This window comes from Vulpes lagopus, chromosome 23, assembly GCF_018345385.1.
Source record: "Vulpes lagopus strain Blue_001 chromosome 23, ASM1834538v1, whole genome shotgun sequence".
Lineage (NCBI taxonomy): Eukaryota > Metazoa > Chordata > Mammalia > Carnivora > Canidae > Vulpes > Vulpes lagopus.
Genome location: NC_054846.1, coordinates 62920213 through 62934563, shown reverse-complemented (window position 1 = coordinate 62934563; position 14351 = coordinate 62920213). Strand labels below are relative to the sequence as shown.

General features: G+C 35.9%; 1 protein-coding gene across 4 annotated transcripts in view; it reads left to right on the top strand.

Moving 5' to 3' along the window:
• Positions 1–14351, top strand: part of FOXJ3 (forkhead box J3) — a 141754-nt gene that overhangs the window by 69429 nt on the left and 57974 nt on the right. The gene's annotated exons all lie outside the window — the stretch shown is intronic.

Below are 14351 nucleotides of genomic sequence, written 5' to 3'. Positions count from 1 at the left end.
AAGATTTTTCTCTCAATTTTTAGATTGAAGGTGTTTGTACCTCAGTGTAGTTTTCCTTGTATTCATTCTGCTTGGGATTTGCTAATCTTCTAGGATCTACAGAAGAGGCTTTCATCCAAATTTGGGATATTTTGGTCATTAGTTCTTTTAAAAAAACATTAGGGCTTCATTTTCTCTCTTTTTAGTGTCCATTTAAAATATAGACTGTTTGACATTGTTTCACAGGTCATTGAGGCTTTATTTTCTCTTGTCTTTTTTTTTTTTTCTTTTTCCTTCATATTAGGTAATTTTTACTGATATGTCTCCAGGATCTCTCTTTCACTCTGTCTTGTCATTAAGCACATGAGATGAACTTTTTATTCCATCTATTGGATTTTTTATTTGTAGAATTTTCATTGGTCTTTTTTTCTGTATATTAAGAGATAATTGGTGAAATGAGTTCAACAAAGTGCTCTGATGCTGGAACGTTAGGATGTATAATAAGATATATAGTATTGTCCCTGATCCATATAAGGTTTTGGAAGCTCATGAACATTATTTAATTTTAATTTTTAATTTTTTAAAAATTTCATTTATTTATTGATGAGAGACACACAGAGAGAGGTAGGCACAAAGGCAGAGGGAGAAGCAGGTTCCCCGCAGGAAGCCTGATGCACGGAACTCGATCCCAGTACCCTGGGATCAGGACCTGAGCCAAAGGCAGATGCTCAACCACTGAGCCACCCAGGTGCCCTTCATTTTTTTTTTTTTTAAGATTTTATTTATTTATTGAGAGAATGTGAGCATGAGAAAGAGAGCATGAGAACGAGTGGGATGGGGAGAGGAGAAGTGAGAGGGATAAGCAGGCTCCCTGCTAAGGGCCCTGGGATCATGACCTGAGCCAAAGGCAAATGCTCAACTGACTGAGCCACCCAGGTGCCCCAAACCTAATTCACTCTTTCATCTGATTCCTTATATCATCACTGCTGTTTTGAGATCCTTCGTTTTTACATCTAAAACAAAGTTATTAGAAGAAGTGAGATTTTTAAGAAATAAGTTGATTTTAATTAAGACAAGTTAGATTACTTGTCATCTCTAACTGGTCTCTTTCCTCTAATTTCTCTTTCCTTTTGCTCGATCTTCTTTAGTGTTGCCTTCAGGTATGATAAACAGAACCACAAACCTGTCTCTCTTGCCACATTTTCATTTCTAGCCCGCCCGCAGCTTCATGCCCTAAACTGTATATTTAAGTTGTACTGCATTATTTTTCTTGCATTTATGACGCAGTTTTATATCTTCTTATTTTTGAGGATATCTTCATATCTCAAATATTGTATCTTAGAGTATTTAAGATAGTCTGTCTTTCCATCTTATTCATCCTTTGGTGGTCAGTTCAAATGTCAGCATTACTCTGAAACACAGTAACAGTTCTTTTTCTCTGTTTCACCTTTTTTTTCTTTCTTTTTCCCTGTTTTCACCTCTTTTCTTTTTATTACCATAGCCTTTTGAGCATACAACTTTTATAGTTCTTAAATGATGTAGGCATCTGTGTTTTGACCTGTTCTAATCTGTTGAGTTTTTTTGTTGACCAAGATTGGATTTTTGAGGGGCATCTGGCTGGCTCAGTTGGAGAAGCATGTGACTTTTGATTTCAGGCAGAAATCAATGAACTTGAAGTCATGAGTTCAAGCCCCACATTGGGTGTGGAGATTGCTTTAAATAAAACTTAAAAAAAAATAGATTGGGTCTTTGACATCTTCATATCCCCATAGCACCAAGCATAGTATCTGTACATAATAGATGCTTAAACATTTATTGTAAGAATGATGTTTGTCTTTTCCTAGTTAAGAAGTAGCTGGTTTTGTGTTTTTTTTTTTTTTTTTTTTTTTTAAAGATGTACTTACTTTTAGAAAGAGAGATTGAGAGTGTATTTGAGCAGGGGGAGGGGCAGAGGGAAAGAATCTCAAGCAGATTCTCCACTGATGCAGAGCCTAGTAGTGGGGCTTAATCACACAGCCCTGAGATTGACCTGAGCCAAAAATTAAGAGTTGGACATTTAGCTGACTGAATCACTCAGGTCCCCCAGTGTTGGGTTCTTCTTAAGGAAACTTTTCTAATTATACATTAATTCTTTAGCTATTTTCAATTAAGGCTGGTTTTTAGATGTTTAGAAATTGTCACTTTGCATCTTTTTTACTCTTTTGGTCAGGAAGGCAGGGTCAAGACTTTTTATTCCATTTTACACTAATTCACTTATACTTTGAATCCGAGAGAATCTGGAATTCTTAAAGTGGATGAACTACTTGGCTTTTTCTGACATTAATGACTGTTTAGAATATTTATCAAAGATTGACATGGTCCAAAGGAAAGCCAGGAAACAGCTACAAATCAAGGGAGTTGAGTTCTTTTTGGGCAATACCACTGACTTTGTTTTGTGAAAAGTGGCATTTGACTGTGTTGGGCATACCACTGTATTAAATCAGAGCTCCATGACTCCTGTTTTCCTTAATTAAAGTATTTTTAAAATTCACATACCATAAAATTCACCCTTTAAAAACATCATATGATTCAGTGGTTTTTTTAGCATATTTGCAAAGTTGTGGGACCATCACCACTATCTAATTTCAGGACATTTTTACTTTATCACCCCAAAAGAAACCTTGTCCTCATTAATAGTCGTTCCCACTTCATTCTTCTTTTCTATGGATTTATTTTGGACATTTTGTATAAATGGAGTCATGTAATTTGTGGCCTTTTGTGTCTTCTTTCAGTTAGCCTAAGTTTTTCAGGGCCACCTATATTGTAGCATGTATCAGTATTTTATCCATTTTTTGTGACTGAATGATACTCCACCGTATGGATATATCACAATTATTTATCTGTTCATCAGTTGATGGACATTTGGGTTGTTTCTATTTTGGCTATTATGAAAATTCTGTTGTGATCAGTTTTGTACAAGCTTTTGTATAATATTTTCATTTTTGTAGGGATCATATGTTTAATCTTTTGTAGGGATCATTTTGTAGGGATCATTTTGTAGGGATCATATGTTTAATCATATGCTGGGATCAATCATTTTGTAGGGATCATATGTTTAATCATATGCTGGGATCATATGTTTAATCTTCTGAGGAACTGCCATACAAAATTTTCCATAGGAGCTACACTTTTATATTCTCACAATTATTCTCACAATTATGAGGCTTTTAGTTTTTTCATACCCTTACCAACCCTTTTTATTACATCTTTTTAATTATAGCCATCCCAGTGGGTGTGAAGTGGTATCTCATTCTGTGACAAGTTTGATTTGCATTGCTCTATAATGGGACATGATAATGCTTGTTTTTTCATGTGTGTATTTGCTATTTGTATATCTCTTTTGGAGAAATGTCTCTTTAGGTCCTTTGGCTATTTTTAAAACAGGATGTCTTTTTATTAGTGAATTTTACATGTTCATTATATATTTTAGATACAAATCCTGTATTATATGTTTTGTGGATTTCCTTCCATTGTGCAGGCTGTGTTTTCACTTTCTTGATAGTGTCTGTTGATAAATTTATCAATTTTTCTTTGGTTGCTTATACTTTTGATGTCATATCTAAGAAGTCATTAATCCAAAATCATGAGCATTTGCACTTCTTTCCCCAGAGTTTTATAGTTTTAGCCCTTACATTTAGATCTCTGATCCATTTTGGAATAATTTTTATGCATGATGGTAAGAGGCCCAAATTCATGCTTTTGCATGTTGATACCCAGTTTTCCCAGGACCATTTGTTGAAAAGACTATTCTTTCCCTGTTGTTTTATCTCATTCTGTGGAAAACCATTTGACCATAAAATACATTTATTTTTTTTCCTAGACTCTTAATTCAAATTACTATAGTTTCATAGTAAGTCTTAAATTTAGGAGATATGAATCTTCCCAACTTTGTTTTTTTTCCCCAAGATTGTTTTGCCTGTTTTGGGTCACATACCTATTTATTTTTGGATCAGCTTGTCAGTTTCTGCAAATAAACTGACTGCAATTTTGATACGGATTGTGTTGAATTAGAGATCACTTTGGGGCATATTGCCATCTTAATGATATTAAATCTTTCAGTCTGTGAGCATCTTTTATTCCTCTTAACTTGAGTAAAATGCTGGGTATATATAAAAGCAAGTAGAGCTACAGAATGTAATAAGCCCTGTTTAGCTCTGAGATGTTCTGAATGTTTTAATTATTTTACAAATAAGACATTTTTTTGGAGTTAAGTTTGGCAGTCACTTACTAAGTTACAGCTTTTTGCTAGTTATTTGGCTCTGGAGATCTTAGGATGAATAAGATCACTACCATTAAAATTTCTGGTCTGGTAAAATTTCTGGTAGGAAAATCACTTATAAACAGAATTTCATACAGTATATTAGGTTTAGAGATAAATATTTTTTTTTTAAGATTTTATTTATTTATTCATGAGAGACAGAGAGAGAAGCAGAGACACAGGCAGAGGGAGAAGCAGGCTCCCTATGGGGAGCCTGATGCGGAACTCAATCCCAGGACCCCAGGATCACAACCTGAGCCAAAGGCAGACACTTAACCACTGAGCCACCCAGGTGCCCCTAGAGATAAAGATTTCTTGAAGTTGTTGGCTAGTCTTTACTGTGTAAAGCTTTCACTATATAAAACAGTGAGTATAAATTGTATATTAGCATAACTTTTTAGTGTTGCCTCTTGTGACAGCTTATGGAGAATTTAAAAAGTAAGTACTTTAAAGACTATTAAGACTTAGAATTTTGGATGGGTTAATATAATACATTTTAATTTTTTTAAAAATTTTTTTATTTATTTATGATAGTCACAGAGAGAGAGAGAGAGAGGCAGAGACACAGGCAGAGGGAGAAGCAGGCTCCATGCACCGGGAGCCCGATGTGGGATTCGATCCCGGGTCTCCAGGATCGTGCCCTGGGCCAAAGGCACGGGCCGAACCGCTGCGCCACCCAGGGATCCCAATACATTTTAAATGAATTTTTGGTGTTTATGAATTAGTAATTACAAGAAAACTTAAAATCAACATGCCACATAAATATTGAAGGAAATAAATAGTATTCAAATGGAGCAAAAGAAAAATTAAAAAAAAGAATTTAGCTGTCTGGACTCCTCTCTTACCATGTCTTATAATTATTTTAACCTAGTCAAATGAACAGATTCTTTCTTATTCTCTCTCATAGATCTTTGACTTTAGTACCAGAATTCTCTGTACAGTTTATTCCATGGCTTCATTTGGCAGTTCTTTTGAAGCCTTGGAACACCCTCTCAGAGTATTTTTAAATGCTTAAACTAGAATGCAGGATTGAAAAGATAAACAGTTACATTAAAATAGTTATAAAAATATTATAACATTTATGATACAGTAATCTATATGCTCCCTTAGAAACATTAAATAATGTTTAATACTTTGATACTGAGTTATTGAAATTGAATGTGGTAGCACATTGTTATTTTTGGAATATAGCATTAAATAACAAGTAGAAATGAGTAATGAGTAGTAATGACTGACATTTTGAAATAAAAACTATTAATGTGACAGGAATTAAACTGATTTTTAGGTATTTCTAATGTTGTTTGTTTCTTACATTCATAATGGAAGAAAATGCCGAGTTTTAGTGTTTTCTCCTTACCCAGTTTCATGAAGTCCCTGAATCCTGTGCATAGACTGAGAGTTCATGAATGCCAGGTTAAAAATGCTAATTGAGCTCGTTCCTCTGCCTAAAATTGTTTTTATTCCCTTTTCCTTCTTCCACATTTGAGCTTTTGATCATCCTGAGATTTAGCTCAGTTGTCTCATTTAGCACTTGCTGATTATCTATTTGCCTGCTGTGTGCTAGTCGTTATTTTAGGTATTTCGAATAAATAAGGAAACAGAACAGACAAAAAAATCCATGCCCATGAGGAACTTACAGCCTTACGGGAGAGTAACAATAAACAAATACATAAGTTATATAGAATGATATAGAATGTTAGATAATAAAGGTGCTGTAGATGGGCACCTGGCTGGCTCAGTTGGTTAAGTGTCTGCTTAGTTCATCATTTCAGGGTCCTGGGTTTGAATCCTCCATCATTCTCTCTGCTCAATAGGGAGTCTGCTTCTCCCTCTGTGCTCATGCTCTCTCTTATTCTCCCCCTCAAATAAGTAAATAAAATCTTTAAAAAAAATGCTGTAGAAAAATATGTAGGATAAAGTGGATTCAGTGTGGATTGCCATTCTCAAAACAGCAACAAGCAAGCTAAGCCTATTGAGAAAGTGACTTTTGAACAGGGACATGAAAGTGGTGAGAGTTAATTACCCAGGTATCTTTTCTGTCCCTTTCACCACAGTTGAGGACTGAGACTTTGTATTATATTCCTAGTGCTAGCATTGTGACTAGCACATGATCAACCCTTCATGAACTGTCATTAACAGAAAGGTTGTTTACCTTTCTGATATCTGCCCATAGTTTGAGAAGTTTATCCAGTTTGGGTGATTCAGCATGTGTCATTTTCCCAGTAGTAGATTAGATAAATATTTAGGTTTTGTACAGGTATGGCTTGTTCTTACATTTACTTTCTGATATTAAGCTTCACTAAATATATTTTGACTGTTATTATAATCTGTTTTTTCTTGTGCAAAGTAGGAATAAAACAAATGTTAAATGAAAAAAGATGAGGGGCACCCTGGTGGTGGCTCAGTACACTGAGCATCCACTCTTGATTTCAGCTCGGGTTATGATTTCAGGGTTGTGAGAGATCAAACCCCAGGTCAGGCTTTGAGCTCAGTGGGAATCTGCTTTTCTCTCTCCCTCCCCTTGCTTGTGTGTGTGTGCACAAGCGTGTGCTCTCTCTCAAATAAAGTCTTTTTTAAAAAAGAAAAGATAAATTTTTAGAGTCATTTAACTTTTGTAGGCACAAGTCTCTTTGGCAATCGAATGAAAGTTGTAATAGTTGTAGTAGGTCCTTTTCAGCCCTTAAAATGTAAGATTTGCCAAATATTTTTATGTTTCTACCTTAGAAATTGTAGGAGATGAGAAAAAGTACTAACTGATTAGTGCAAAACTATATGTGATCAAATACTAGAGGAGGAAATGTTTCGTATATATTTAACCCTTTGTATATCATCAGGGTCCATTGGACCCAATTCAGTTTTCAGGTATCTATTTTGAGCAATTTTAATTTGTAAAGATGATTATTTTATGACTTTTATTCTTCCTTAGAAATCTTTTGAAGGACAAATAGGAAATTTATGTATTTTTTTTTAAACTTTTATTTATTTATGATAGTCACACAGAGAGAGAGAGAGAGAGAGAGAGAGGCAGAGACACAGGCAGAGGGAGAAGCAGGCTCCATGCACCGGGAGCCTGATGTGGGATTCGATCCCGGGTCTCCAGGATCGCGCCCTGGGCCAAAGGCAGGCGCCAAACCGCTGCGCCACCCAGGGGTCCCTGTATTTTTTAAAAAGAGGGGCACCTGGGTGGCTCAGTCCATTGGGCATCTGCCCTCAGCTCAAGTCATGATCCTGGTGTTCTGGGATCCAGCCCCACTTCAGGCTCCCTGCTCAGTAGGGGATCTGCTTCTCTCCCTCCCTCTGCCCACCACCACCACCCCTCCCCCACATTTGTGCTCTCTTGCAAATAAAACCTGTTTTTAGGTTCTAAAGAATAGAACTTATGCTATCTTGCAATTACCATGTGATTCTTTTATAAATATAACATGCATTATAGATTTATTTATTTATGATTTTATTTATTCATTCATGAGAGACAGAGAGGCAGAAACATGGGCAGAGGGAAAAACAGGGTCCCTGCGAGGAGCCCGGTGGGGGACTCCATCCCAGGACGGGGATCATGCCCTGGGCTGAAGGCAGGCGCTCAACCACTCAGCTACCCAGGTGTCTCTGTAGAATTTTATTGATCTTAATTTTCCTAAATCTTGAAATGGTTACATCACCTTTATTATTTCATCCTTGCCCATCAGTTTTTATCCATATGCCCAAACATTAAAATCAGAAGAATACGGGGATCCCTGGGTGGCGCAGCGGTTTAGCGCCTGCCTTTGGCCCAGGGCGCGATCCTGGAGACCCAGGATCGAATCCCACGTCGGGCTCCCGGTGCATGGAGCCTGCTTCTCCCTCTGCCTGTGTCTCTGCCTCTCTCTCTCTCTCTCTCTGTGTGTGTGTAACTATCATAAAATTAAAAAAAAAAAAATCAGACTACAAAAGAATGATTGAATGACCTAGAAGGATGATGTAATAATGAAATCATCAGTTATACTTCAGTTTTCTTATTGAGATGCCCAAACACTTTCAAGAATGTATAATAAAAGTCTATAGGTGCCATTTTAAGTTTATTTATTTTCCCCCTTTTAACTTTCATTGAATATATATTGTGAGAGTTAGGGGTTTTTTTTTTCTGTAAGGACAAAGATGAAAATTGACAAAGGAGGATGGTTTATTTTTACCTGTAGGATGAAAAAAATGAATACAAAGAGAGCAACACTTCAGACTCTAATTGTCATGATTTATAATCACCATCTAATAATATCTTAGATATATCTTCCCAAACTCAAAAGATACTGAGTTATTGATATATTTCTGAGGACAAATCATAATGTAATATTCTCACCCCTTTAGTCATTCAACAAGAAAATCTTCATGTTGTATTTTGTGACTAGAATCAAAATCATCCTGTTTTTTTTCTATAAAGCAATGTGACAGATTTTTCATCTTTTATGATATTTCTGCACCAAAACTCGATAATTCGTAAGAGGACAAATCCTAAAGTCAGATGTGTATACAAAAGTGCTTGGGAGGAAATATATGATACAGGAAAAAATGTTAGAGTCCTCAATCTTTTTGGTGTTTATAAACCAAATATGAGAATGTTTTTTGTAATTTCGGGACAGATGGCTATCCTTCACCAAAATCCTGGGCCATCAAAAATCTCAAAAGTACTGCATTTTGAAAATATAAGAACAACCAGAAGTAATAATATGTTAAATCTATTCAATATATTTGAAATCTGAAATCACTATTGCCTTTTGATAGTAAAATATAAGTTAAAGAAACAGAAGTAATAAAAAATAGAGCGTATATATAGAGATTGGAAATTTGGAATGAGTATTTTTGGTTAGATGTTTTAGTTTTATGCACGACAGTTGATGAACAATTAGTTATATTCAGGAGTATTTTGGTATATATATTTCCAAAACCAGAAAAACTTGGATATAATAAATATAGTATTATATGTTACAGAAAATCTGGATTTAGGGACACCTGGGTGGCCCAGTGGTTAAGTGTCTGCCTTTGGCTCAGGGCATAATCCCGGGGTTCTGGGATCAAGTCCCACATCAGGCTCCCTGTGGGAAGCCTGCTTCTCCCTCTATGTCCCTGCCTGTCTCTCTATGTGTCTCATAATAAATAAATAAAATCTGAAAAAAAAAGAAAAGAAAATCTGGGTTTACTATACTTAAATTTGTATTAAAAATCTCATAAATTTGTTTCCCACTCTCCTTGTTATTTATCCTAGAAGTTAATTTCTAAAATGACCTAACTTCTCTGTCCCATGGACACTTCTTGTTCATAGTTAAATAGTAATAACTAGTTTTCCTAGTATATACTTTGGGCTAATTGTCATGATAACTCTATGAAATAGATAAGAGAAAAGTAGATCAGAGGTTTGCCATCTTGTTCAAAATTCCTGAACCACATCTGGGGTTTAAATCCACGTATGTGGATTGATAGATGTTCTCTTCAGGATATCATATGACCTTCTAAATATTGTAGTACTTATGTTGGAATCCAGCATGATGCATTCATTATTCAGGGAAAAATTCATAGAGAGCCTAAAAGGGTAGGATATGAAAGAGACTGGTGTCAGTATGGCACCGGAAAGTGTTGGGAGTTATCTCAGCTCCTGAATCAGGTAAACAAGTGGCTCAGAATATGGATTTCGTAGACACAAATTTCAAAACAGATACTATAAACATGTTGAAAGAATAAAAATAATGTATATTCAAATAATGAATGAGTGAACAGATAGGGAATTTCATTACAGAGATGGAAACTATGAAAAGAACCAGTGAGAATGTAGAGCTGAAAAGAACTATAAATGGATAAGTCATTGAGTGACCCTAACAGCATATTATATAGGTAGCAGAAAATAAGACCTCTGCATCAGGAATATATAAGAATTATAAATGTGTGTGCCCCAAAAAACAGCTGCTTGGGGCTCCTGCTGGGTCCATCGATGGAGCATGGACTCTTACTCTCTAGGTTGTGAGTTCAAGCCCTGCACTGGTTGGAGATTACTTAAAGATAATATCTTGGATAAAACAACAAGCTAGAGCTTCCAAAAACAAAAAACCTGTCAGAACTAAAAAGAGAAAACAAAACAAAACAAAACAAAAAAACAGAACTAAAAAGAGAAACAAATCCACAATTATAGGAAGATATTTTAACATATTTCTCTCAGCAAATAATAGAACAATTAGACAAGGATTTAAGGCTCTAAATACTATATTCATCAAAAGCAGATTATAGGGAAGGAAGCCTGGGTGGCTCAGCTGTTTAACACCTGTCTTCTGCCCAGGGCGTAATCCTGGAGCCTCAGGTTAGAATCCCACATCGGGATCCCTGTGGAGAGCCTGCTTCTCCCTCTCCCTGTGTCTCTGCCTCTCTCTCTCTCTCTCTCTCTCTCACACACATGAATAAATAAAAATCCTGAAAAAAAAAAAAGGCAGTATATTCTTTTCAAAGGCACAGTAAATATTCACCAAGATAGACCTTAGGCTGGGCCAGAAAACAAGTTTTAGTAGATTACCAAGGGGTGAAATTTTAGAGTATGTTTTCTGACTGGTAGAATTAAATTAGAAATCTGTAACAAAAATATATTTAAAAAACCACAAATGTCTAGAAATGAAATGGTACATTTCTAAAGTACCTCTGGGTTAGAGAAAGAAATTATAAGAATGTTAGAAGTATTTTGAACGAATGATAATGAGAGCAGAATAAAAAAAATAAATTGTGACATGCAGCCAGTGCAGTGTTAAGGAAGAAGTTTATAGCTTTAAATTAAGAAAAATCAGGAGGCTGTGAAATCAGTTATGCAAGTTTACCTTAAGAAGGTAGAAAAATAAGAGCAAATTCGAAAAGTAATTGGAAGGAAACAGGAAAATTAGAAATCAAGAAAATGGAAAATGAACAAATAAAAGCAATGAAACCAGAAGCTAAAATATTTAAGGAAAAACCAATGCCAATCTTCCAGAAACTTAAAAAAAAAATAGTGAGTGAAGGAGCAGTTTACAACTCATTTCATGAGTTTAGCATTACTGTGATACTAAAGTCAGGCAAAGAAATAAAACTACAGACCAATATCCTTTGTGAACACAGACCCAAAATCTTCACAAAATATTAGCGAATTAAATTCATTGATATATAAAAAGGAGAATATGTCATGATCAAGTGGAATTTGTCCCAGGGATGTGTTGCAGGTTAAAATTAGAAAGCCAATTAATACATATAACTCACTACATAGTAGAAGAAAACAGAAAAATCATATCTCAAATGTAGAAAAAAATATTGAGACTCATTCAGCAAACTAGGAATAAAAAGGAATTTCCTTAATTTGATTAAGAAGGCATCTATCAAAAATTTACAATTTATATCATATTTAATGATAAGAAACTGAATGCTTTCCTTCTGACATTGAGAACAAACAAGGATGTTTGCGTTCACTGTTATGCAATTAGAAGTCTGAGCCAGTGAGCAGTCTGGGTGGCTTCAACAGTTTAGTGCCTGCCTTCAGCCCAGGGCGTGATCCTGGAGACCCAGGATCGAGTCCCACGTCGGGCTCCCTGCATGGAGCCTGCTTCTCCCTCTGCCTGTGTCTCTGCCTCTCTGTCTCTCTCATGAATAAATAAATCATTAAAAAAAAGTCCAAGCCAGTGGAGTAAGGCAAGAAAAAGACATCCAAATTGTAAAATACTAAGTGAAAGTGTCTTTATATGCAAGCAACATTATTGCATATGTAGAAAATCATAAAGAAGCTATGGAAAAACTGCTAGAACTAATAAGTGAATTTAGCGAAGTCACAAGATACAAGGTCAATATAATTTTTTTAGATTACCAAGGAACAAAGGCAAGTTAACAAAAGCAATTCCGTTTATAGTAGCCTGTAAAATCATGAAATACTTTAGGGATACATTTTAACAAAATAAATGCAGACCTGTTCACTAAACCCTGTAAAACATTATCAAGAGGAATAAAAGAAAACCTAGGTAAATGGAGAGCTATAACATGTTTATGAGTTTGTGGAATAGAGGACTTGTTAGATGTCAGTCTTTCCCCCATTGATTTATAGAGTTAATGCAATCCCAATAAAAATCCTAATGGAATTTTTTTTTCTTAAACTGACAAACTGGTTCTCATAGTTAGGTGGAAATGCAAAGGACCTAGAATAGGCAAAAACAATTTTGGAAAAATGGAAACTTTAGGACTTGTAGTGCCAGATTTCAAGATTTTTTGTACAGCTACAATAATTAAGACACAGAGGTATTGGTATAAGGATAGACATGTAGATCAGTGGAACAGGATAGAATTCAGAAATAGACCCATGTATATATTCAGCTGATTTTTGATAGAGGTGCCAATGTAATTCAGTGGGAAAAGGATGTAGTCTTTCCAAGGAGTGGTGTGGGTGGAAGGAAAATTTATATTGATCCTTGCCTCATACAGACAGTTAACCCTCAGTGGATCAGAGACCTTAACATAAAGGTTAAAATTATCTTCCGAAACATGTAGATGAAAACATGGGTGAAAATAGGGGTGCCTGGGTGGCTCAGTCGGTTGGACATCTGCCTTCCACTCAGGTCATGATCCCAGGGTCCTAAGATCGAACCTTACTCCAGGCTCTCTGCTTAGTGGGGAAGTCTGTTGCTCTCATTCCCTCTGCCGCTGCTTCAGTGCTCTCTTGCTCACTCTTTCAAATAGATAGATATCTTTATTTAAAAAAAAAAAACAAAACATGGGTGCAAATATTTGTATGTTTTAGTAACCAAGTATATTTTTTTAAAAGAAACAATCAGTGCAAACCACAAAATGAAAATTGATAAATTGGACTTTTTTATTTTTAAGATTTTATTTATTTATTCGTGAGAGACACAGGGAAGCAGAGAGATAAGCAGAGGGAGAAGCAAGCTCCCTACAGGGAGCTTGATGTGGGATTCGATCCCTGGACCCTGGGATTGGGACCTGAGCCAAAGGCTGAGCCACCCAGGTGCCCTGATAAATTGGACTTTCGAACTTGAGATTTTTGTTCCTTAGATGATGCTATTTCAAAAACGAGGAGACAACCACGGACTGGGAGAAAATATTAGATAGAATATATTATATCTTTTGTTAATCAAAAAGCATTTTAAAAACTCTTATAATGCAAATAATCCAGTCTTAAAACCCAAATAAAATATGGGCAAAATTTGGATGAAAAATGGATGGCAAGCACATGCAAAGATGCTGCCTACTATCGTTTATTAGGGAAATAACATGAAAATCAGTGAGGTACAATTATAATATTCACTAGATGGGTTATAATTGTAAAAGACTTAAAATGCCAAGTGTGGGCAAGGACATAGAGCAGCTGACCTCATATATTGCTAGTGGGCATTGAAAACAGTTTGACAGGCTAATTTCAGTTATGTGAAATTTTAGAAAAGGCAAAACTAATTTATAATACTAGAAAACAGGTCAGTGTTTGTATGGGATGGAGGTGGGGGCAAAGGAAAGAGAATTGCTTGCCAAGCCACACAAAGGTGCCTTTTAGGGTGATGGGAATGTTCTGTATCTTGATTTTGGTGTTGCATGAATGTGTACATTTGCCAGAACTCCTTGAACTGTATACTTAAAATAGGTGTGCTTTATTTAAAAGAATACATGCTCCATTGAAGTCGTTTTTAAAAATAAAACCACTTGAAAAAACTGTTGTTTCCTTCTTGTCACACATGGGTCTAGAGTGCAACTTGCTGAGTGCAGGCCTTACTCTGAGAAGAAATTGAGTGGAATGTGTTTGTTGATAGCCTGTATCTGGGCAGTTCAGTTTCTGTGAGAAATATTTAATAAGGAAGAACAAAGGTAACCTTTGTGTGGCTTGGCAGAACATAAAATTTACCATTTTAACCTTTTTTTTTTTTTTTTAAGATTTTATTTATTTATTCATAGAGACACACAGAGGCAGAGACACAGGCAGAGGGACAAGCAGGCTCCATGCCGAGAGCCTGACGTGGGACTCGATCCAGGGTCTCCTGGATCACGCCCTGGGCTGCAGGCAGCGCTAAACTGCTGCGCCACTGGGGCTGCCCCATTTTAACTATTT